The sequence below is a fragment of the Pan troglodytes genome, chromosome 3, assembly GCF_028858775.2.
Source record: "Pan troglodytes isolate AG18354 chromosome 3, NHGRI_mPanTro3-v2.0_pri, whole genome shotgun sequence".
Lineage (NCBI taxonomy): Eukaryota > Metazoa > Chordata > Mammalia > Primates > Hominidae > Pan > Pan troglodytes.
Genome location: NC_072401.2, coordinates 55,972,170 through 55,994,186, shown reverse-complemented (window position 1 = coordinate 55,994,186; position 22,017 = coordinate 55,972,170). Strand labels below are relative to the sequence as shown.

At 37.2% G+C, this 22,017-nt stretch overlaps 1 long non-coding RNA gene across 1 annotated transcript; it reads left to right on the top strand.

The window, feature by feature from the left end:
• Positions 1-890: 890 nt before the first annotated feature.
• On the top strand, positions 891-6,693 carry LOC107974291 (uncharacterized). Its single transcript, XR_010156571.1, has 4 exons — positions 891-1,160; positions 1,265-1,434; positions 3,756-3,812; positions 4,643-6,693. It is a non-coding gene; the product is annotated as an uncharacterized LOC107974291 (long non-coding RNA).
• Positions 6,694-22,017: the final 15,324 nt, after the last annotated feature.

Sequence of the window (22,017 nt, the reverse complement as noted above, 5' to 3'; positions counted from 1 at the left end):
TCCAACTCCTTTGACTTTAATTCTGTACAATCTTCTAATTTAGATACTGATATAGTTTGGATGTTTGTCCCCTCCAAATTTCATGTGGAAATGTGATTCCCAATGTTGGAGGTAGGGTCTGGTGGGAGGGGAATGGATCTTGGGGACAGATTCCTTATGAATTGCTTAGCACCATCCCCCTTGGTGATAAGTGAGTTCTTGCTCAGTTAGCTCATGTGAGAGCTGGTGGTAGAGTCTGGGACCTTCCCTCTTCTCTCTTTTGATCTCTCTCTCACCATGTGACATTCACTGCTCTCCCTTTTTCTTTTGCCATGATTGTAAGTTTCCTGAGGCCCTCACCAGAAGCAGTTGCTGAAGTCATGCTTGCATAGCCTGCAGAACTATGAGCCAATTAAACTTCCTTCCTTTATAAGTTACCCAATCATGATTATTCCTTTATAGTGCTTTATAGTCCTTTATAGTGACTCATAAATGGCCCAATACAGGTACTTAGCCTTTTGGTTAAAAGATACCAACACATAGGTGACTAGATTGCAGATCATTGGCATTTTGAAATTTTTTTAAGTACCCATATTACTGTGGTTTATGCCAAATTGAATCTATTATGTAGAAATATGCCTATGAAACTACTTTCAAATTTGTACAAATATCAGTTTCTCAAAGAGTGTATATATATATATATATATATATATGCATGCACGTGTATGTGTCTGTCTAAAACACACCTGCTGGGAATTAGCATTAAGCTGAAAGACAAGGTCCAGCCCTTGCCCTAGGAGAGTTTGCAGTGTAGATGGAGACCACCTGACACCTCACCTGATCCCTGACAGCAATTCCAGGCCAACTTTCCTAAGCACTATGGGAATTCAGACTAAGGGCCGGATCACAGTTGCCTGAGATTCCATTGTGATGTTAGAATTCACATTCTCATTCTTATTCAATAGAACTGACTCGTTCACCAGAGCACCTATTATGTTCCAGGTGGTATTATAAGAACTTGGGAGACATCACCAAACAAAATAGAAAAATCCCTGCCCTTATGGAGCTGACATTCTAGTGGGGGCTTGGTTTTTCTCCTTGGGTACTGGGTTTGTTTTTCCATGATGAGCATATCCTATGATGCACTATAGCACTCAAGCAAGATGTCTGAAGCAAAGGAGGTGAGTCACCATAACTGGGATAATAAAACAGTTCAGGGAAGTAGAAGTTATTTTCTCTTATAATTTTAAATTGTGCCTTAAGCTCTTCTTTTGAAATGTTCTAGGCCAAAGTAATAATTCATGGATTCAGCACACTTTCCTTTGTTGAAAAGTGCTGCTTGTTACCCCTCAAAGCTATGTGAGAGGCTGTGTAGGAGAGAGTGGAGAGCAGGTAGCCTACTGGACCTACAGTTCACCATTTCAGCCCTGTAATTGACCAGCTGTGGGACCTCAGGTAAGCTGGCTAACCTCTCTCTTACCAATGGTAGATGAATATGAAAGCTCCAAACTCTCTCACAAACATAGGAGATTATTAGCATACAAATTAATGTCTAGGTTTGTGGGTCTTGAGGCTTCAGTGGAGGTCATGGGCAAAGCTGCAAAGAGCATGGGAATTAAAATACATGCTCCAGGATAGGCAGTGTGCTGGCTTTTTCTATGGATTAATTCATTTGATTCTCACACCAACCTCAAAAAGAAGGATTAGCCCTTGATAGACGAGGTAACTGGGACTCAGAGAAGTTGTAGAGCCAGGATTCTAGATCAAAGCATTAAGTCTTTGCTTCTGTGCTCTTTCACCTTGGCCAGGCAGCTGCCCTTGCCCAGTAAATGGTACATCACAGTAAGTGTTTTATTAAAATGCCATTTCCCTGAAACAAAGAAATGATGGTATTAGGGGGAGGGCAAGGGAGACATTTTGAGAATATTTAAGTATATATGAGGACTATTTCTTCTTCAAATATCTATCTGGTATAAAACTACTGTTCTGTTACTCTAATTATTTTTTGACTACAGGAGAGACTGTGACAGAAATTCCATCAGTGGATTTGAGATTGAGTTTAGAATATTTATTTAAGTAGAGCTAAGTGTGGCAATATCAGTCATATCTATTAGTTTGGAGAAATGAAGAAGCTTTTTTAGTTATAGATCCAGACACCAATGCTAATACCAAATACTACAGCCAGTGTTCTTCTGTCGCCATAGTTGTTACAAGTATGAGAGCCTCCCAAGTCATTTATTGATTCAACTCCCTTTTTGTTTTAATGTTGACACACTAGTTTGTATGAACAATGAGCACACTAGCTCAGAAGAGGACAACAAGAATTAGCACGGATGGTTCTTCCCCTTGAGGGGGTGCTCTGTCAGTATGAACATGCCTTCATGGGCAGAAATTAGGAGCCCACTAGCTGTCAATGAAGAGTGCTTTGCTTTCCTTTCAGGCAGCAGTTTCCAAAGTTCCTCTTCTCCTTTAATGGCGTTGCCCTTTAGTGTGTGTTAACCTGTGGTTTGAAAGAAATACTCATGTATATTAGCAATGTAAATATAAGTGATTAAATTAAATTACATTTATCAATAAAAATAGCTATTATCGACAGCTGAATGCATAAAGTATGCAGCATCACATACGGATGAACTCACCGTTTGTCATGCTGCTACAGGTACATGCTCTACAAACACAGAAATTCTGATATTCTATGAAACATTATTAAATTCCAATTGAACACGATCATTCCAACCAAATAAGGGAAAAAAATATAAAGTATTTGTAATCAAAGACCCTGTATTGTTGAGTATATTCCTGAAGGAGAGGGGTTTGTTTTGTCTAGGATTGATATAAAGTGAATTATCTGCTTATGGTTTTTCACTCTGATTATTGGAATAATATTCCCCACACTAGCTCCTGGATCTGTGCATTTCAACCTTGTCTCTTCCATACCTGCATCATTTTGGTATTGTGTATATTAGGACACATTCTGATTTCTGCATCAGAACCCTGAGTGAGTGTGCAGAGTAAGCAAAGGAGTATACCTGGGAGCCAGTCTCACACCAGGATGGCTAGTAAAAACAGAACCATTCATAACATAACTGTCAACCAATAAAATACATATCACTAAAGCTAAACTAAATTCGAGTACCCTCAACTCAACTTTCCCCAGCCACATCTCAAAAACATGTCTAGCTACTCCAACATCACCCAATATAAGGAGAACTGTAAAGAAATAAAGTCAGAGTGAGAGAAAAAAAAGCAGTCCTAATCAACTTGATTAAATATATGACTTCACAGCAAATTGCATAAAACTATATGACCACGTGAGCACATTCTTAGAGCCCCTCCCAAGGCCCTGAAAAAAGCCTGAACTAGGGAGGGGCTCTAATTAGCTTAATGATACACTTACCTATGATTGTGGTTATGTCTTGATTTATCTGATTGACATTGTTTTTTAAATTATCTAAAAGTGTTCATCCTTATTTTTAGGTTAGCAACTGTGACCCTAGTAACTAGTAACAGTAACAAATGAAAGAAGATGCTCTTGTATGGCCAAAATGATGAAACAGACCTACATGATTTTATGAAAAGTTTTCCTTGGCTTTGGTTCAAAGAGATTTTTCTTTCCCTGACACTAAAGTGGTAGTTTGCACTAGGCATATAGATACCGTTCTATCTTTCTGGTTCTCCACTCAAATCACACTCATGTCTGCTACATTAAAATTAGCTTGTTAGGTTTTATTTCACCAATTTATAAAGTAAACCACATATTGTTTTCTCTTTTGTAGATGCTGAAAGCAAAGTTCATGTGGGAAATGTTTGGCAATAGCTGATTTATCCTCAGGGTAACAATATTCTATAACTCCTTTGATCTTGAGGCCTCTGTGATGGAAATGCTTGGAGAAAGGGATTTTAAAGGGAGATTCTGAAGTCCTTGGGAAAGTCCACAAGTGGACGGGGCTTCATAGCCATGACAACAAATGACATTGTCTAGGAAACAGTGAGTCATGGCATGCTGAGCTTAGAATGGAGCCAACAGAAGGAACCTGGCCTCGGACACAGAATCTTTTGGCTGCTGACCCAGAATGACTGTGAAAGACTAACACTGTTTAGCAGATTTTTCTTGAGTGTTTACTATGTGTAAGGTGCCTGGGATTCAGATTCAGCTACTATTGTTAAGAGGAAATCAACCAGGAAGTCAGTTAAGAAAAGGTACAGTGGGTTTTCAGGCTGCAGGGTACAGAAATGTTCCCAGGCCTGGAGAACAAACCTTCAGATCTTAATCTGTACAGGGAGGTGGAGGGTGAAAGAATGATCTTTCAGGAAGCGTTCAAGTAGGGCTGCTGCTTGGATTGAATTTTAAAGAATGCATAGGTTATATGCAGGATCTATATATAGATCAATAGCTTCCCTGAGCACATGTTCAAAGGTTCAAACATTTGGGGTCATTTCTTTGCAAGAAGAGTCACTCAGTGGCCTGAAAGTCCATGCAGCAACTTCCCTCATGAGAGCTGCTTCTGCAGCAGGCCCAGGGTTTCTAAAGGAGAGAGCACACAGATGTAAACACTCTGTGGTTCTGAGGACTGTCACCTCTTCTTTTCACCCATCACTTTTGTCTTAAGAACTCTATGCTCAACCCTAATTCTCAGTTTCTATATCAATTCCCACCAAACAGATGCAAAGTCCTGTCCATTTGCTTCCATGAACTCTGTACTTATCGATGATATAATACTCTGCTGACTACATTTTACTTGCCGCTTCATATCCTCACTAGACTGAAAGACCTATAAGGGAAGAGATATCTTATTTATATATCTTTCTTATATATCTTTCCCATATATCCTACTTACTGTTGTACTTACAACTCCTACAACCGTGCTTGGTACATAGGATGTTGAAAAAGTATTTATGAAATTATGAATAACACTGATTCTATTAAATAACATTATTAAGTTAATGAACAAATAATTAAGTTTAGTAAAATATCAAAAGTTAAAGATATCAAAAACTAAACACTTATAGAATAAAAGTTTGCTTTTCTTGTCTAGTGAGCACATTAATACAGATTTTAACCCTCTTTTGTCCTCTCCTGACTCACACGAAAAAATACATAGGCCTCAGCTGTTCATTGGTGCCAGATAAAAATAAAGTACTTTTTAATTGTAATTACTGCAAACGCTCTTCAACAGTGCACAGTATACCAGGAACTGAAACTTTTCTTATAAAACAAAATAAATATCAGTAGAAACAGAGCAAAGGCATTTCATTAAGTATTATGGACTGAATTGCATTCCCTGTAAATACATGTGTTAAAGTCTGAACTCTCAGTACACCTCAGAATATGACTGTATTTAGAAATAGGGCCTTTAAAGAGGTAGTTAAGGTTAAATGAGATCATGTGGATTGGTCTTAATCTAAGATGACTGGTGTCACTATAAGAAGAGGAGAAGACACCAGAGATGCAACTGCACAGAGAAAAGGTCATGTGAGCAGGGATCCCCAAACCCTGAGCCAAGAACTGACAGTGGTCCATGGCTTGTTAGGAACCATGCCACACAACAGGAGGTGAGCCAAAGGCAAGGGAGCAAAGCTTCATCTGTATTTTTAGCCGCTCCCCATTGCTCACATTACCTCCTGAGCTCTGCCTCCTGTCGGATCAGTGGTGGCATTAGATTCTCATAGGAGTGCACACCCTATTGTGAACTGCGCATGAGAGGGATCTAGATTGCATGCTCCTTATAAAGTCTAATGCCTGATGATCTGAGGTGGAGCTGAGGTGGTGATGCTAGCTCTGAGGAGTGGTTGCAAACACAGATTAACATTAGCAGAGACATTTGACTGCCCAGAGACCATAATAAATCAGTTGCCTGCAGATGCATATCAAAACCCTGTCAGTGAGTGGCAGCTGATAATTCAGCTGCATCTGGGGGCTGGCTTTATAGTGGCAAGTGAGTTGATGTACTTCAACTGTACAGCTGCATCTGGTTGCTGGCTTTATAGTGGCAAGTGAGTTGATGTACTTCAACTGTACAGCTGCATCTGGTGGCAGGCTTTAAGTCAGAATCTGACACTTATTTTAGTCCATGTGTGTCCTGCCCATTATTTTATTTGTCACTTCCATCCGCACCTCTTTCCTGCACTGCACACTTGTCTCAATCAGTTTTGGTAAGCCCACAAGCTAACCCTAGCCAAAATGAATAAAAACAATCATCACTGGAGAGTTTCTTTGAAAAGGGGGAAAGAACCAATGATGAGACAGCAGAAGACTCTAAGACTGCCAACAAAAAGAAAGCTGCATTTAAAAGAAAATACTGGCCGGGCGCGGTGGCTCATGCCTGTAATCCCAGCACTTTGGGAGGCCGAGGCGGGCGGATCACGAGGTCAGGAGATTGAGACCATCCTGGCTAACATGGTGAAACCCCGTCTCTACTAAAAATACAAAAAATTAGCTGGGCATGGTGGCAGGTGTCTGTAGTCCCAGATACTCGGGAGGCTGAAGCAGGAGAATGGCGTGAACCTGAGAGGCAGAGCTTCCAGTGAGCCGAGATCGTGCCACTGCACTCCAGCCTGGGTGACAGAGCGAGACTCCATCTCAAAAAAAAAAAAAAAAAAAGAAAATACCATGAGTCCTACTTAAATTACAGGGTCATTGCACCAGATAATTCACATTCTCCAAGCCCTCTTTGTATAATATGTGGTGGTTGGCTATGCAATGAAGCCATGAAACCTTCAGAACTGCTTCACTGCATGGAGACCAAGCACCCTGTGTTAAACAAGACTTTGGAGTTTTTCAAAAAAAAAAAAAAAAAAAGCATGAACAAGAAGAACAGAAGCAATTATTGAAGGCCACCATTTTATCAAATGTGTCTGTACTGACAGCATCATATCATTCGTAGTGGCTAACCACATTGCTAAAGTTAAGAAGCCCTTTGCTATTGGTGAAGAGTTGATTTTGCCTGCTGTTAAGGGTATATGTCATGAACTTTCAGGAGAGGCTGCAGTTCAAAAGGTGGCATGTGTTTCTCATTTGGCTAGCACATAACTAAATGATTAGATGAAATAGCAGAGAATGTTGAGGTACAATTGTTACAGAGAGTTAATGAGCCACCGCAGTACATGATTCAGGTTGATGAGTCTACCAATGTTGGTAAGGCAACAATGCTTACTTTTGTGCAATATATTTTTCAGAAGATGTGCATGAGGATATGTTATGTGCACTTTTGTTGCCAACTAATACCATAGCTGCAGAACTATTCAAGTCTTTGAATGATTGCATATCAGGAAAACTCAATTGGTCATTTTGTGTCAGTATATGCATGGACGGACCGACTGCCATGACTGGACAGCTTTCTGGTTTCACTACTTGGGTCAATGAGGTCACTTCTGAATGTAACTCTTCACACTGTGTCATCCATAGAGAAATGTCGGCTAGCCAAAAAATGTCACCTAAATTTAACAATGTTTTGCAAGGTGTGATTAAAATTATTAACCACATTAAAGTGCATGCCCTTAACTCATATCTGTTCACGCAGCTCTGCAAGGAGATGGACACAGAGCACACAGTCTTCTCTTATATACATAAGTGAGATGGCTTTCTAAAGGTAGATCACTGGCCAGAGTGTTTGAGTTATGAGAGCCACTCCAGAGATTTCTTTTAGAAAAACAGACACCACTGGCAGCACATTTCAGTGACACAGAATGGGTTAAAAAACTTGCTTACTTGTGTGACATATTCAACCTATTCAGGGAATTCAATCTTTCACTTCAGAGGAGAATGACAGCTGTGTTCAAGTTGGCAGATAGAGGGGCTGCATTCAAAGCCAAAGTGGAATTATGGGGGCAACAAGTGAACAGTGAGATTTTTGACATGTTCCAAAATTAGCAAAGATTTTGAAAAAGACTGAGCCATGGCCTTCTTTCTCCCAGCTAGTGCATGATCACCTGTCTCAGCTTTCAAAAGAGTTTAAGCATTATTTTCTAACTACAAAAGACCATAGAACTGGGAAGGAATGAATCTGTGACCCATTTGTGAATAAGCCAAGTGAACTGACTTTGTCCATCCTAGAAGAGGATCAACTGCTTGAGATGGCAAATGGCAATGTCCTTAAAAGTATGTTTGAGACAACTTCAAATCTCCATACATTCTGGATTAAAGTCAAGGTGGAATATCCTGAGACTGCCACAAAAGTACTGAAAATCCTGCTTCCATTTCCAATATCCTATCTTTGTGAAGTAGGGTTTTCTGCAGCGACAGCAACCAAAATGAGATTATGGAGTAGACTGGACATAAGCAATATACTTCAGGTGTCACTGCCTCCCATCACCTGCACATGGGACTATCTAGTTGCAGGAAAACAAGCTTAGGGCTCTCACTGATTCTACATTATGGTGAGTTGTATAATTATTTAATTATATATAATTATTTAATTATACATATATAATTATATATAATTAAATATATATTTAATTATATAATATATAAAAATATATAATTATTTAATTATATATATGGTGAGTTGTATAATTATATATTATAAATGTAATAATAATAGAAATAAAGTATACAATAAATGTAAATGCACTTGAATTATCCCTAAAGCATCCCCTTATCCCAATCCACAGAAAAATAGTCTTCTATGAAATTGGTCCCTGGTGCCAAAAAGGTTGGGGGCCATTGCATGTGAGGACACAATGAGAAGGCAACTATCTTCAAGCCAAAGAGAGAGTCCTCAGAAAAATATCAAACCTGTTGAAACCTTGATCTTGGACTTCCAGTCTCTAGAACGGTGAGAAAATAAATTCCTGTTGTGTAAGCCACCCAGTCTGTGGCATTTTGTTACAGCAGCCCTAGCAAACTAATATATTCAGCAATTCTTTTTTTTTTTTCTAGGACATAAACATATTTTAATGTCCTACTTCCTGGGGAGAAATCCTTTTAATTATTTTTGTGTATTTGGAAATAGGGGTTGCATTCCAAATTGTAGTCTACCATAAAGAACTAACTGAGGCTGGGTAATTTATAAGGAAAAGAGGTTTAATTGACTCACAGTTCTGCAGGCTGTACAGGAAGCATGGCTGGAAAGCCACAGGAAACTTATAATCATGGTAGAAGGTGAAGGGGAAACAAGCACATCTTCACATGGTGACAGGAGAGAGAGAGAGTGAATGGGGAAGTGCCACACACTTTTACACCACCAGATCTCATGATAATTCACTATCATGAGAAGAGCAAGGGGGAAATCCATCCCCATGACTTAATCACCTCGCACCAGGTACCTCCCCCAACACTGGGAATTACAATTCAACATGGGATTTGGGTGGGGACACAGAGCCAACCATAACAGGGATATATTATAATAAAACGTACTGAGAGGTACACAACAGCACCCTGGAATATTGCTGCCAAAAATGGACCTAATCATAAGGAAACATCAGATAAATTCAAATTGAGGAATTGTTCCAGAATAAACAAGACTAAAGCAACATGACAACTAAATGCAATACTTGAATCTGCATTGGATCCTGAAACAGTTTTCTCTATCTATCCATCCATTTATCCACCCATAACAGTAAAGGATATTATTGGGATAATTGTCATAATTTGAATAAAATCTGTAGATTAGGTATTAGCATTACATCACCATTAATTTCCTAGTTTTGATAGCTGTATTCTGCTTTTATAAGAGAATTTTCTTGTTCTTAGGAAATATTGGATAATCTGGGCAAAAAAAATTCTGGAATTCTTTAGACTCTTCTTTCAACTTTTCCATATAAGTTTTAAGTTTATTTCAAAGTATGAATGCTATAAAATTAGGAATTCAAACAAAAATAATCAAATTGAGAGGTGTGTACATTTAACAAAACAGTTATATTAAATCAGGTTAAATTTTAAGCATGCTGAAAATTTGCTGAGACCTGGGAGTGTTTGTTTCTGCCAGTGTTAGTTTCAAAGTGCATAGTGGCATATTGAATTTTGTGTAATTTCCAGTAACATAGTGCAAGGATGAGTAGCCACACACATTTAGTGTTGCAATAATATAAAAAGCCTCAGGAGCACTCCAGCCAGCACAAGTCCCCAGGGACAGCTAAGCACTCCAGTGTCTAGGGGCTGTGGGAAACTGGAAAGAAACAATCCAGTGTAAATATGACTTCCAAGCTGGCTGTTGCTCTACTGCTTTCTTGGCAGTTGCATGCTTTCTGTAGCACTGTGTGAAGGTAGGCTCCTCTTTCTAATCAATAGAGTTTTCTTTTGTCTAAATATGATTCTCCGAAAGCAAGGCTATCCAAAATGCTTTGAGATTTGCTTATTAAAACAAAAAAAAATCCCCATTTGCATTCATTTGATGTTGTCATGAGTACAAAATAACTTTTGTGGGCCTTAGACATTTTTACCTTTGTGGGACTCTTCAGCCATCATAATATGAATACTTAAAATTTTTTTATGTAACTTAAAATGCTTCAACATTTTTTCTGTTTTAGGTAAAATTTAGGGGATTTTTATGGGCCCTAAAAATTTCTTTATTTCTGTTGTGAGAAAAAAATAACACTTTCTTAGGCTCTAAAACTTCATGTTTTTCTTCCGACTTTAAAGGCAATTAAAACAATTTCACGGGCTTCTAAAATTATTGTGGGCCCTAGGCACTATGCCTACTGGCCCTAATGCATAAGTTACCCCTAATTTGCATTAAATTTGGAATTATTTAGGTTCTATCTCCATACCTCTCAGAAAAGTGTAATATTTGCATTGATGTAGACATTTAGTTGCTAAAATTCTCAACTTGTCCTATAACACATATATCACTATATATACTTATATTCATTTATAATTTATATTATATTCCATTGGGGGCCACAGTTGGTTAATATTGCCTGTTAAAATTGAACTAGGTAACCACGTATTTTTACTCAGTGTTCTACTGACAAAGGCTTAGACAGTAATCATTTTCTGCCTGCTTTGAAGAGTTTTGATGGGCCCTAGACCATCTTAAGATCCTGCTGTATAACAAATAGTGTGTTTTTAGCATGCGTTTTCTGTATTTGCTTTTTCGTTTTATCAGCATTAAAAGTTTTTTTTTAAAAAAATACAAGTCATCTCTGTAAAATAGTCATGTTTCTGTTCATTCTTTCTGAAGGTGATATATCTGTTGATAAGATCATTGTTTACCTCCTATAAATAACATTATAGCATCATGAAGAATACTGCAAAATCAAATAGAAGAATGGCCATATGGATATAAAATATTAATTTTAATAAATTTATAGTTTTATGTATTTATATATATTTATATATTAGTTTTTATATTGGCATTCAAAATAGTCAGTGAGAATCATTTTGAAAGAAAGGAAATTAATTTCAAGGGTTGGTCTAAAACTAGTCTTTCTATTTGTAGCAACCTGTTTCGTTAAGACATTTCTCATGGTCCTAAAAATCATCATATTCAAATTTAAAGGGTATCTAGCAGAGTTGTGCCCTTTGATGAAAGCAGTCCTTACTTCCTTGCTATGTTCACTGCTTCCATTGTGCCAAGTATTAGTACAGTACCACAATGCCAGTGCATGAGGACACATTTTATACCTTTGCATCCCAAATTTATTAAAGAACTCAGAATTATTCAGAGTGGATTATATTATAAAAATTAAGAAATCATGTAAGTACTTTCAAAAGTTCTTAGTTATTTTGCTTCTGTACATGTAGACTGTTTAGGTGCTGAGAGTACAATGGTAAACAGAACAGCAAAAAAAAAATTCTATCTTTACAAATAACATGGTACTGACATCTGGTTAGTTTTAGCTATTGTGTCTCCCTTGCTTCTGAATTCCAGAGCAATACTTTCATTTTTTGATATAAGCAAATTCTAAAACACATTGTGAGGAGGTAGATAATCTGACATTTTGCAGAGTTAAAGTAATTAGAGAAGCACAAGAAAGTTTCGAAAATGATAATTACATTTGAAATAGGAATTAGCATGAGTGAAGCAACTCCAGGTACATGTTGATTAACCCAAGTAATATGACTCCAGGTATCCTGGGAATTCCTTTCACTGTGAAAGCTGCAATCAGTGGCCTTTGGAAGAGTAAGCGGGGTTGCTGCAGCTCCCAGAAAATTGTGAAAAAATCCTGTTGCGATCATTTCCATTTACCACTGAGCCAAATGACCATGATTTCCAGTTGCAAAGGGATATCTAAAACCAGATAAGTAATTCACCTAAGTAGTCTTTCTCTCTCTTTAGTGTGAAGCTTATTCATGAAGAGACCTCTGCCTGAACATACAGCAAATGTAAGAAGGTTGTGCAGATAGTCTGAAGGAGGTGAGTTAGTTTTTCCCACTTTCTCAAATTTCTCAAATTTCATTTGTCATGAAACTAATAGGAAAGATTCACAAATGTCAGTTTAAGAGTTTTACCTGATGGAATCTCACTTTTATTTATTTTTTTGCTTCTATTTAAAAGCTTTTTTTTCAATGATAGAAAAAATGCTAGCGATAGTAATTTGCTTATTTAATAATGGAAAATGTAGAGCAATATAGCAAACCTCAAAGAGTATTGATTTCTCAAAACAAAAGCATAACAAAATTTGTTTATTCTCTTTTAATTTACGGTTTTAAAAATTTTACTTATATTTAGAAATAAGGAAAAATTAATAAGAAAAAATTAAAGAGCATTCTTCCATGGTTTCCAAGAATTTCTTATTAAATATGTTAACAAAACTCGAAGTGAATAAAAGTTAGAGCTATAGCCTATGCTATTGGATACCCACCCATATCATCTGATCTGCACCACTTCAATGCTCACTGTTTTGTCTTCCAAGGGCTTTCTCTGGTTACCAGTGTCCACTATACTAGCAAGGCCCAGGTTGGAAATATTGGAAAATTAATGGCCTTGGGCGCAGTCTTTAACTAATGACCCACTAAAGCAGCGTACTGTAAGTCCTCACTTAACCTCATCAATAAATTCTTGGAAACTGTGACTTTAAATGAAATGAATAGCAAAACAGATTTTATTATAACTTATTTGATAGAAATAATAGTTAAGTTTCTAAGGCATATTTCTAGTCACAAAACATCATCAAACTGCCAAATAAAGATCAAAATAATTCTAATATTAAACACTGAAATATATGTGAACTATATATACATTTCGGAAAGATTAATAAAAACAAGATAATTACTCAATTTTTGGTGAATCTGTGAGTGACAAAGGTCATAGTAGTGGTGGGTGATGTGGGGAGGGATGTTTACTCCTTATCCTAGTGAGGAGTAAACATGAGTCTTCCAATATCCACACCTTGCTGTCCATCATCAAACCTCTTAAAATATCTAGTTTTGTTTCTAATGTCACACTTTTTCTCTGGTGTGTGTGTGTGTGGCCATAGACGTAAGAGGTGGATAGGGCAACTTTAAAGTTTATTACAACAAAGTTAAGTCAGGGAATGAATATGTAAGAAGCACCCCCTACCAGTATATAATTCAAAAACAAACATAACAAATATGGTGCCCTCCCTGAGCTCATACGATATCTTTTATTGTCATGTACTTGTATGATTATTGTATACTTTATATTTTTTTATTTTTTCATTAATACATAATAGATGTACATATTTTGGGAATACTTGTGATAATCTGATACATTCATGATATGGTTTGGCTGTTTCCCCATCCAAATCTCATCTTGAATTTCAGTTCCCATAATCCCCATGTGTCGAGGAAGGGACCCGGTGGGAGGTAATTGAATCATGGGGGCGATTTCCCCCATGTCGTTCTCCTGATAGTGAATGAGTTATCATGAGGTCTGATGGTTTTACAAGAGGCTTCCCCTTTGACTTGGCACTCATTCTCTGTCCTGCCGCTCCGTGAAGAGGTGCATTCTGCCATGATTGTAAGTTTCCTGAGGCCTCCCCGGCCCTGCCGAACTGTGAGTCAATTATGCCTCTTTTCTTTATAAATTGCCCAGTTTGGGGCAGTTTTTTATAGCAGTGTGAGACTGAATTAATACAATCAAATCAAGGTAATTGGGATGTACATCACCTTAAATACTTTTCTTTGTGCCAGGAACATTTGAATTATTCTCTTCTAGCTATTTTGAAATGTACAATAGATTGACTTACCCTACTGAACTATGGAACACAATGTCTTATTTCTTTCAATTAACTGTATAGTTGTCCTCACTATTCAATCTCTGTTCTTCCTCCTCACTTCCAACAATTCTTGGCCTTGGTAACCATCAATCTACTCTCTATCTTCATGATATCTACTTTTGTGTCTCCCACATATGAGTGAGAATAGGCCATATTTGTCTCTCTGTGCTTGGCTTATTTCACTTAACATAATGACCTCCAGTTCCATCTATGTTGCTGCAAATGACAGGATTGCATTAGTTGTTGTGGCTGAAAAATATTCCATTATGTATATATACCACAGTTTCTTTATACACTCATCCATTGATGGACACTTAGGTTGATTACATATTTTGGCTATTGTGAATAGTGCTGCAATAAATATGGGATTGCAGATACCTCTTTGATATACCGATTTTCTTTCTTTTGGATATATACCCAGTAGTTAATTGCTGGGTCATGTGTAGTTCTATTTTCAGTTTTTGGAGGAACCTCCATACCGTTTTTCATAGTGGTCATTTTAATTTACTTTCCCACCAACATGTATGAGGGTTTCCCTTTCTCTCCATCCTCGCCAGCATCTGTTATTACCTGTCATTTTGATAAAGGCCATTGTAAGTGGGGTTAGATGATATCTCATTGTGGTTTGGATTTGCATTTTTCTGGTGACTAGTGATGTTGAGTATTTTTTTCATATAACTGTTGGCCATTCGTATGCCTTCATTTGAGAAATGTCTGTTCAGATCTCTTGTCCGTTTTAAAATCAGATTATTTTGTTTTGCGCTATTGAATTGTTGGAGCTCCTTATATATTCTTGTTACTAATACTTGTGAAATGGATAGTTTATAAAAATTTTCTCCCATTCTGTCTCTTTACTTTGGTGATTGTTTTCCTTGATGTGCAGAAGCTTTTTAGCTTTATGTAATCTCAATTGTCAATTTTTGTTCTTGTTGCCTGTGCTTTGCCCAGCCCAATGTCTTAGAATGTTTCCCCAATGTTTTCTTCTAGTAGCTTCATAGTTTCAGGTCTTAGATTTAAGTCTTTAATTCATTTTGATTAAATTTTTGTATAGCCTGAGACATAGGGGTCTAATTTCACTCTATGCATATGGTTATCCAGTTTTCCCAGCACCATTTATTAAAGAGACTGCCCTTTCCCCATTGTCTATTCTTGGTGTCTTTGTAAAAAATGACTTGGCTATAAATGTGTTTATTGATATCTGGGTTCTCTATTCTATTCCACTGGTGTACATGTCTGTTTTTCTACCAACCATGCTAATTTGGTTACCATACCTTTGTAGTATGTTTTAAAGTTGGATAGTGTGATGCTTCCAGCTTTGTGTTTTTTACTCAGGATTGCTTTGGCTATTCAGGGAATTTTTTAGTGTGTGGTTCTATATAAATTTGAGGATTTTTTTCTATTTATGGGAAGAAAGTCAGAATTTTGACAGGGATTGCATTGAATCTCTAAATTGCTTGTCATTCTTGAAGGCAGCATGTACTTGGGTCTTGTTTCTTTATCCATTCAGCACCTCTATAACTTTCAGTTGGAGAATTGAGACCATTTGTATTCAGTGCTATCATTGACAAGTAAGGACTTACTACTGACAATTTGTTTCTTGTTTTCTGGTTGTTCTGAGACTCTTCTCTTCCTTTATTACCATCTTCCTTAGTGGTTAAGTGATTTTCTCTGACAGTAAGCTTTTAATTCATTGTTTTTTCATTTTTACTGTAATGTTATAGGTTTTTGCATTGTGGTTACCTTGAGGCTTACAATAAACATCTTTTAAATATAACAAGTTATTTTAAGGAGATGACAACTTAGATCACAAATGAAATAGAAATAAAAGAGAAAACTAAAAAACAAAACTGTTCACAAGAATATTCAGGACTTGAACTCAGCTCTGGATCAAGCAGACCTAATAGACATCCACAGAACTCTCCACCCAAAATCAACAGAATACACATTCTTCTCAGCCCCACATCATCCTTATTCTAAAATTGACCACATAATTGGAATAAAACACTCTTCAGCAAATGCAAAAGAACAGTAATCATAATAAACAGACTCTCGGACCACAGTGCAATCAAATTAGAACTCAGGATTAAGAAACTCACTCAAAACCACACAACTACATGGAAACTGAACAACCTGCTCCTGGATAACTAAATGAAACAAATGCATAAATAAATAAGTTATTTAAAACCAATTAGAAGAAAGACACAACATACCAGAATCTCTGGGACACAGCTAAAGAAGTGTTTAGAGGAAAATTTATAGCACTAAATGCCCACAAGAGAAAGTGGGAAAGATCTAAAATCGACATCCTAACATTACAATTAAGAGAACTGGAGAAGCAACAGCAAACAAATTCAAAAGCTAGCAGAAGACAAGAAATAACTAAGATCAGAATAGAACTGAAGGAGACAGAGACACGAAAAACTCTTCAAAAAAATGAATGAATCCTGGAGCTGTTTTTTTTGAAAAGATTAACAAAATAGATAGACCACTAGCCTGACTAATAAAGAAGAAAAGAAAGAAGAATCAGATAGACACAATAAAAAATGACCAAGGGGATATCACCACTGATCCCACAGAAATACAAACTACCATCAGAGAATACTATAAACACCTCTACACAAATAAAATAGAAAATCTAGAAGAAATGGACAAATTCCTGGACACATACACCCTCCCAAGACTAAACCAGGAAGAAGTCGAATCCCTGAATAGACCAATAACAAGTTCTGAAATTGAGGCAGTAATTAATAGCCTACCAACCAAGAAAAGCCAAGGACCAGACAAATTCACAGCCGAATTCTACCAGAGGTACAAAGAGGAGATGGTACCATTCCTTCTGAAACTATTCCAAACAATAGAAAAAGAGAGACTCCTCCCTAACTCATTTTATGAGGTCATCATCACCCTGATACCAAAACCAGGCAGAGACACAACAAAAAAAAGAAAACTTCAGGCCAATATCCCTGATGAACATTGATGCGAAAATCCTCCATAAAATACTGGCAAACCTAATCCAGCAACACATGAAAAAGCTTATCCACCATGATCATGTCAGCTTCATTCCTGAGATGCAAGGCTGGTTCAAGATATGCAAAACAATAAATGTAATTCATCACATAAACAGAACCAATGACAAAAACCACACGATTATCTCAACAGATGCAGAAAAGGCCTTCAATAAAATTCTGCACCCTTCCTGCTAAAAACTCTCAATACACTAGGTCTTGATGGAACAAATTTAAAAACAATAAGAGCTATTTATGACAAACCCACAGCCAATATCATACTGATTGGGCAAAAGCTGGAAGCATTCCCTTTGAAAACCGGCACAAGACAAGGATGCCCTCTCTCACCACTCCTATTCAACATAGTATTGGAAGTTCTGGCCAGGGCAATCAGGCAAGAGAAAGAAATAAAGGGTATTCAAATAGGAATAGAGGAAGTCAAATCGTCTCTATTTGCAAATGACATGATTATATATTCAGAAAACCCCATCATATCAGCCCAAAATCTCCTTAAGCTTTATCAGCAACTTCAGCAAAGTCTCAGGATACAAAATCAATGTGCGAAAATCACAAGCATTCCTATACACCAATAATAGACAAACAGAGAACTAAATCCTGAGTGAACTCCCATTCACAATTGCTACAAAAAGAATAAAATACCTAGGAATACAACTTACAAGGGATGTGAAGGACCCTTCAAGAAGAACTACAAACCACTGCTCAAGGAAATGAGAGGACACAAACAAATGGAAAAACATTCTATGCTCATTGATAGGAAGAATCGATATTGTGAAAAAGGCCATACTGCCCAAAGTAATTTATAGATTCAATGCTATCCCATCAAGCTACCATTGACTTTCTTCACAGAATTAGAAAAAACTACTTTAAATTTCATGTGGAAACAAAAAAGAGCCCATATAGCCCAGACAATCCTAAACAAACAGAAAAATGCTGCAAGCATCATGCTACCTGACTTCAAACTATATTACAAGTCCACAGTAATCAAAACAGCATGGTACTGGTAACAAAATAGATATACAGACCAATGGAACAGAACATAGGCCTCAGAAATAACACCACTCATCTACAACCATCTGATCTTTGACAAATGATAAAAATAAGCAATAGGGAAAGGATTCCTTATTTAATAAGTGGTGTTAGGAAAACTGCCTAGCCATATGCAGAAAACTGAAACTGGACCCCTTCCTCACACCTTAAACAAAAATTAACTCAAGATGGATTAAATACTTAAACATAAGGCCTAAAGCTATAAATGCCCAAGAAGAAAACCTAGGCAGTACCATTCAGGACACAGGCATGGGCAAAGTCTTCATGACTAAAACACCAAAAGCAATGGCAGCAAAAGCCAAAATTGACAAATGGGATCTAATTAACCTAAGGAGCTTCTGCACAGCAAAAGAAACTATCATCAGAGTGAACAGGCAACCTATAGAATGAGAGAAAATTTTGCAATCTATCCATCTGACAAAGGGCTAATATCCAGGATCTACAAAGAACTTAAACAAATTTACAAGAAAAACAAACAAACATGCCCATCAAAAAGTGGGTGAAGGATGTGAACAGACACTTCTTAAAAGAAGACATTTATGCGGCCAAAAAAACATATATAAAAAGAAAGCTCATTATCACTGGTCATTAGAGAAATGCAAATCAAAACCACAATGAGATACCATCTCACACTAGTTAGAATGGCAATCATTAAAAAGTCAGGAAACAACAGATACTGAAGAGGAAGTGGAGAAATAGGGATGCTTTTATATTGTTGGTGGGAGAATAAATTAGTTCAGCCATTATGGAAGACAATGTAGCGATTCCTCAAGGATCTAGAACCAGAAATACCATTTGACCAGCAATCTCATTACTGGATATATACCCAAAGGATTATAAATCATTCTACTATAATCATACATGCACAGGTATGTTTCTTGCAGCACTATAGCAATAGCAAAGATGTCAAACCAACCCAAATACCCATCAATGATAGACTGGATAAAGAAAATGTGGCACATATACACCATGGAATACTATGCAGCCATAAAAAAGGATGAGTTCGCATCCTTTGCAGAGACATGGGTGAAGCTAGAAACCATCATTCTCAGCAAACTAACACAAGAACAGAAAACCAAACACCACATGTTCTCACTCATAAGTGGAAGTTGAACAATGAGAACACATGGACACAGGGAGGGGAACATCACACACCAGGGCCTGTCAGAGGGTGGGGCGCTAAGGGAGGGACACCATTAGGAGAAGTACCTAATGTAGATGACGGGTTGATGGGTGCAGCAAACCACCACAGCACATGTATACCTATGTAACAAACCTGCACATTCTGCACATGTATCTCAGAACTTAAAGTATAATAATAATGAAAAAAATGCTCTCCACTTTAACTCCACACCTCCCACAAACACTTTGAATTTTTATTATATCAGTTCGCATATTTTAAAAATATCTATTTTGAACAGGTTGTTGTCGCTATTATTGTTTTTGATAGATTTGTCTTTATAAGCTTCTTACTAGAGTTATGATTGGATTGCACACCACAATTAAATTATTAGCATATTCTGGGGTTGTGTTCATACTTAATTTTACCAGTGGGTTTTATACCTTGAAATATTTTCTTTTAGTTAGTACACTAATATGTTAGCATTTTTTAATTTCAGGTTGAAGAATTCCCTTTAGCATTTCTTGCAAGATGGGTCTAGTAGTGGTGAATTCTCTTAGCTTTTGTCTGTGAAAGACAATTTCTCTTTGTTAATGCTGCCCTATTTCCTTCTGGCCTACATGGTTTCCATTGTGAAGTCTGTTGCCAGATGAACTGGAGTTGCTTTGTTATTTTACTCTTTTGCTGCTTTCTGGATCTTCTCTTTGTCTTTGATATTTGAAAGTTCAATTATTATATGCCTTGGTTAGTGTTACTTGGGTTGAATCTGTTTGGTGTTCCCTGACCTTTCTATATCTAGATATTTCTGTCTTTCATGAGTTTTGGAAAGTGCTCTGTTATTATTTCTTAGGATAAGCTTTTCTCCCCTTGCTCTTGCTCAGCTCCCCCTTAAACACCAATAATTTTTAGATTTGGTCTTTTGAGGTAATTTTCTATATTTTATAGGTGGCCTTCATTTCTTTTTATTGTTTTTTTCTTTTCTTTCTTTGGACTGTATTTTCTTAATAGCCAGTCTTTGAGCTCACTGATTCTTTTCTCTAACCCATTCTGTTATTGAGATCCTCTAAAGAGTGTTTCAATTCAGCAAATGTGGTTCTCCGTTCCAAGATTTCTGTTTCATTTTTAAATTATTGTTTCAATTTTCTTGTTAAATTTCTCTGATAAGTATCTGAATTGTTTTTCTATGTTATCTTGTAGGTCACTGAGTTTCCTTAAAATAGCTATTTTGAATTCTTAGTTATAAAGTTCACATACCGGTTTTCTAATCCCAAAATGGCAGCATAGAAGCAAGCTTGCTTCTCTCCCCTCCACCAGAAACCAAAAAGAAATACATAGCAGCAAGATCTTCACCAGCAGCAACCCAGAGATCCTGTATGAGGATGAGACAGTTCCTGTAGCTACAGAGAAGTGGAAACATTCTGAGCAGATGGTAGGAGAACCAGATTCTACATCCATGAGGCCTCTTCCCTGCATTACACCAGGCATCAGCAGTATGAAAAATCTGCCCTCAACTCATGGTTTCTGCACTGAAAAACGTGAAATTGAGATTGTCAACCAGCTTTCCCATCTTCTTCGGTTTCCTGCCAGGAGACCTGCCTTTGCCTTAAACCACAGGTAGCACGGTGACTGCCTGGAGGGAGAAATGTCTGTGAAGGCTGGCAAAGACAAATAGGGAAGCCAGGACTACCATCCTCAGCCGTAAAAACTCCTTGTAACTTGACCAAAGGAGATGCCAAATCAGTAGAAATCATGTAGCAAGTATGTTCCACAAGTCCCCTGGGAACACACCCGCGGCCAGCCTTCCCACAGTGCGAGGGTAATCCCTTTGGACCTCCTCCTTATGGGACAGGCAGTGCTAAGGCCATTTGCAAAAGTCAAGGTAAACATAGGCTTATGGCGCCACCTAGAGCCGAAAACAAGGCAGCAAGCTGGCAGTTAAGATTCATAAGCAACTGTATTCAATAAAAACCAAACCAAACTAGACAGATAAAGCTGGACTAAATAATTATTAATACAAATACATAGATGTATACCCACAAGAAACAACAGCAAACATGGAACCATAACCTTCTAGACAAAGCAAAGTTCCAGCGACTGACCCTCCTGAGATGGCGATTTGTGAACTCTCTGACCAAGAATTCAAAACAGCTGTTTTAAGGAAACTTTGTTATCTCTAAGATAACACAGAAAAGCAACTCAGATATTTATCAGAGAAATTTAACAAGGAAATTGAAATAATGATAAGCAGAAATCTTGTAACTAAGAACTACATTTGCTGAACTAAGAAACTCTTCAGGGGATCTCAACCGCAGAATAGGTCAAGCAGAGAAGAGAATCAATGAGCTCAAAGACTGGCTGTTAAAAAATAAACAGAGGAGAGAAAAGAAAAAAAGAATGAAAATGAGAGAAGGCCACTTACAAGATATAGAAAATTACCTCAAAGACAAAATCTAAAAATTATTGATGTTCAAGAGAGAGCAGAGCAGGAGCAAGGGTAGAAAGCTTATTCAAAGAAATAATAAGAGAATACTTTCCAAAACATGAGAAAGATAAAAATATTCAGGTACAGGAAGGCCTTAGAGCATCACATTAGTCAAATAAGACTAATGAAGGTATTTACTAATCAAACTGTCAAAGATCAAGCATAAAGATAAAACTGTAATGGCAGCAAGAGAAAAGAAGCAAGCAGCATATAAAGGAGCTCCAAATTATCTTTAGCCGGAA